Source organism: Staurois parvus, unplaced genomic scaffold (genome assembly GCF_062004578.1).
Source record: "Staurois parvus isolate SC_StPar_1 unplaced genomic scaffold, SC_StPar_1.0 ptg002043l, whole genome shotgun sequence".
Taxonomy (NCBI): Eukaryota; Metazoa; Chordata; class Amphibia; order Anura; family Ranidae; genus Staurois; species Staurois parvus.
The window spans coordinates 293,261-298,134 of NW_028319839.1; the positions used below are offsets into that span (position 1 = coordinate 293,261).

Here is a 4,874-nt window from a genome sequence, read left to right on the forward strand (position 1 = left end):
GTGACACCAAGTCAGTACCCCCCAGTGTCAGAATGCCCACCGCAGTCCCACTATAAGTTGCTATAACTTTCACATAAAGCAATTAATTTACACTTATTGTTCGCAAAGACATGTCGCAGAATACATTTTGGCCTAAATTTATGATGAAATTTGATTTTTTTTTTATTTTTTACTGGACGTTTAATAGCAAAAAGTCAAAAATATTCTCTTCTAAAAAGTGTTTGTCTTTTTTTTTAAAACGCAAAAAATAAAAAACGGACAGGCGATCAAATACCACCGAATGAGAGCTCTGTGTGGGGAAAAAAGGATGTAAATTTAATTTGGGTGCAGTGTTGCATGACCGCGCAATTGTCAGTGAAAGCAACGCTACGCGGTATCACAAAAAATGGCCTGGTCAAGAAGGGAGGTAAATCCTCTGGAGGACAAGTGGTTAAAAGGAAACCTGTATTTGGAGGAATCTAGAGGCTACCAAACCTTGTTCAGTGAATGCCGTTTGCATTGTTTTCATGGGGATTCGGTAGCTTTTGGTGTTTTCATTGAGTCGTGGATCCAGAATAATTATGCAGAAATGAGAAGTGAAATTTAGGGGATCTATACAGAAAACAATTTCTGTGCAAATGTTTCAGCATTCAACAGCCGCCACAAATAATCCCTGAAATGTGGCTAATATGTTTGTCTGTGATTGGCAGCTCCCTAGGTCAGGGTTAGATTTGGGGGTCAAGGTTGGGGTCAAAGGTTAGGGTCAGTGTATTTTAAGTAGGATTAAAAAAAAAACAAAACGTGTGCTAATGTTTCTGGGCCGTACTACGGGTACAAACAACAAATAACACACATATGTGATATCACTGCCATCATCAGGAGCTGGAACATTTATTTTGGGCTTTTTGTTGGTTGGTGAAAAAATAGCATTTGGTACTAGTTTGTACCAGTTTTCTTTTAACCACTTCCAGTCCGGACACTTCCACCCCCTTCCTCCACGGGCCAATTTTCACCTTTCAGCGTTGTCACACTTTGAATAACAATTGCGTGGTCATGCAACACTGTACCCATATGAATTTTTTAGCCTTTTTTTAGACAGATAAAATTTTATTTTGGTGGTATTTATTCACCACTGGGATTTTATTATTTTTTTTGCTATACAAACGAAAAAGTCCAAAAATTTTGAAAAAAGTGTTTTTTTTATAAAATTTTGCAAATAAATAATCTTTCTTCATAAATCTTGGCCAAAATTTATTCAGTTATCTTTTTAGTGAAAAAAAATAACCCAAATTAGTTTATAACCAAAAATTATAATTTTTTAAAAACTCTTTTTACATTTTTTTTTTACATTTATGTTTTGTTTTTGTTTTTTCTAACATACTGTCACCCTAGCAGTACAGTGTCACCATGGTGACACTGTACTGCTTGTGGAGGGTGATGAAGATTTTTTTTTTTTTACACCGATTGCTTTTTCACCCATAAAGGCTATAGAAGCAATCATTTCTCCTTCTCTCTAGCTGCACTCTTGCAGCTATTGAGAACTACTGTGTGAGCTGCAATTGGTCACAGCTTGTCACATGGTACAAGGCTGTTGCGAATAGCCTTGTACCATGTGATCTCGGTGATCATTCACAGATTTCACACGTAGTAAGCAATGATGTCAGGAGGGACATCTTGCTTACTATGCATGTGATCACTGATTGGCCAATCAATGATCACACGATCAGGACCTCGCACAGAGGTCCCCTATGACAGTCGGTGTTCCACTGAGGACACAGTGGGCACCAGATCGCGGTGCTGCGCACTCCCAGAGAATGGCAACCCGCCCCTGGACTGCCACCGTCCGGCCGTTTATGTAAAAAAGATATGTATATACATATAAGGTTACTGTGCCTTAGTTTGGGCGGGAAAACAAGTATCACGTGACCTGGGAGAACATTCCAGAAGGTCACATGACTGGTGGAAAGTTGTAGAAAGTGGGGCTCATTATATATAGGAGCTCCATCGGCGGGAGATTGCCAGCTGGTCGGTGTCAGTACAACGAGCTCCAGGGAACCTGCACCTGACCATGAAGACGCTGATGAGGAGAGTGTTGGAGGGAGCGGGCACCAGCGGAGGAGGAGAACGGCTCAGAAAATGCCTACATATGGCTGAAGAGGATGAGGAGCGGTGGAAGCAACTGGAAGAGACAGCGGAAGACGAGGCTGAAGACTCACCAGGATGTGGTCGGGACAGAGGGAGACCAGCGGCTAGGAGTCCACATAATCGCCCACAGAACTGGCGTGGCCCGCCGCTGCGTTCACATCCTTCCCCGGGTCACCAGGAGGCCGGTCTGGAGCAGCAGGAAGAGGCGGCACCAAGTGTGGGACGCAGCAGAGTAAATCCCCCTGAGAAGAAGAAGAGGAGGGGCCAGTCCCCATCCCCGCCCAGAAGGCCTGGTAGGAGGGCCCAACACTCAGCTTCACATGAGGTGGCTTTGGAGGCAGCGGCGGCTGAAGAGGTTGCTAGGCAACCGACTCTGCTTTCCTCAGGGCGGGAAGGTCAGGTGACTGACACAGAGGAAGAGCCTGTGCATGTTATCCCGGCCATAACCAGCGGGGGCAGAATTGGTCAGCACAGGGCTCCTATGGAACAAGTCATTGAGACAGAGACATCTAGTGGTGAGTTAACAGATTTATTGCATTGTATTTTGGATTATTTAAAAAAATTGCTAATATTATTATTATTATTATTTTATACTACAGTATTTATAAAGCGCCAACAGTTCTCTCAGCGCTATACATTATAAAGGGAGACAGAACATGCAACAGTACAATAACAATACAATGTGATACACGAGGGGTTCGAGGGCCCTGCTCCTTCGAGCTTACAATCTAGGAAACAATATTCCTGCTTCTGTTAATACTGATACTAATTATGCGGCTGTTTGGTCAAATGCGTTAGGTAGTTCCAATTCAGGGGATAATATTTTTCCCATCAATCATTCTATAGGAAATTTTGTGAGCAATGCTTTGCCTTTGGTACAGTCTACAACACCTAATTTGTCTATTAATAATTCAGCAGTTCCTGAGACGTGTCTAAAGGAGGTATTGCCTTGTGAAATATCGCCGCTAGGTTATCACCTCTCAGCTCAGATAAAAGAAAACATTTGGAAAGGGGATCTTTTTTAGTTATTTTGTCTTTACTCCCATTTTACACATAAATTGGAAAAAAAATTGGATGAAAAAACTGATAATGACAGACGGAGACCAATGGTGAGATCATTTAACAATTGGTTACAGGCTTTCACTATTTATTCTAGTGTTTTGGGTGAAAAACACCCAGAATACTGCAGCGGTTTATTCCAACATTTGGAACATGTGTTGGAAGCATAGAAAAGCTTTGGTGGATTAGGTTGGTATCACTATGACGAGTCTTTTAGACAACAATGATCTATTTACCCTTCTTTATAATGGGGAATGAAAGATGTAGGATTGTGGCTTAATCTGATTCTTCCACAAAAGCTGCATATGTAACACTACAATCTACACCCGCCATCTCTCCTTATAAAGAGGTTACTGCTCTGCTTTTAACAAAACCCAGTGTAAGTGGGGAAATTCTTGTAAATACAAACATGAACGCTCCTTTTGTTCAGGACAACACTCTGTACTTAAATGTCGCATTTCAAAACCAAAGAGATAACTTTCCAAAAAGCTTACACACCAGTGAAATTAACAAACATGCTTAATTGGCTGGAAATATATCTGTCACGGTATAGGGGCCCGGCCAATTATTAATTCCAGAGTGTCACGATATTGGTTCTCTGCCAGCCCAGTTATTAATTCCCAGTTATTAATTCCTTGTTCCTTTAGTCCCTCCTGGCCATAGGAAGAGCATCCTCCAATTAGTATTCTACTCCTGTGTGCCAAAGGCCCCTAGCTGTAATTAACGCGCCCCCTCCACAAAAGGTCCCAAATTCAATTAGTGTATTCTCCCCATTGTTATCCGGTTTACAGATACAAATTCAATTATTGTGTTTCCTTCCCTATCCTTCTTGCCCATCCTGGTTTGTATCCAAATGTATATTCTTCCCCACTGTTATCCCGTTTACAGCTGCAAATCTAATTACTGTGTTTCCTTAACCATCCTGTCCGACCTGCTTTTCTGCCCAACTGTAACATCCTCCCCACTGCCCTCCTGTTTACAGCTACAAATTCAATTACTGTATTTCCTTTCCTATCCATTCCCTCCATTGTCATCTAAAATGTCCCTAAACTCAATTAAGGCCTTCCATCCATTGTCATCCTGCTAATGACCCCCCCTCCACCTCTCGTCCTGCCCCAGGGTTTAACCACTTGAGCTCCTGAGGATTTACCCCCCTTAATGACCAGGCCTTTTTTTGCTGTTTGGCGCTGCACTAATTCAAATGATAATTGCGCGGTCATGCAATGCTGTACCCAAACGAAATTTACGTCCTTTTTTTCACACAAATAGAGCTTTCTTTTGGTGGTATTTTATCACCTGTGCGCTTTTTATTTTTTGCGCTATAAACAAAAAAACACGAAAATTTTGAAAAAAAACAATATTTTCTACTTTCAGCTATAAAAAATATATCGTAAACTCAAAGTTAGTCATAAATTTAAGCCAAAATGTATTCTGCTACATGTTTTTGGTAAAAAAAAAATCCCGTGCATTAGCGGGCAAACTGGCGCTATCTGGGAGGGGCGCGAACACTATCGGAAGTCACCAGTGACACTAGTACAGTGATCAGTAAAAATCTGTTCACTGTAATCAATGACACTGGTGACAGGGCAGTGAAGGGGTTAACTCGGGGGGGGGGGGGGGGGGGCGATCAAGGGGTTAGACGGGATTACTGGTGTATTAGCGGGCAATCTGGCGCTATCTGGGAGGGGCGC

At 42.1% G+C, this 4,874-nt stretch overlaps 1 pseudogene; it reads left to right on the forward strand.

Moving 5' to 3' along the window:
- Positions 1-2,047: 2,047 nt before the first annotated feature.
- On the forward strand, positions 2,048-3,736 carry LOC149432940 (uncharacterized; annotated as a pseudogene).
- The last annotated feature ends 1,138 nt before the right edge of the window (positions 3,737-4,874 follow it).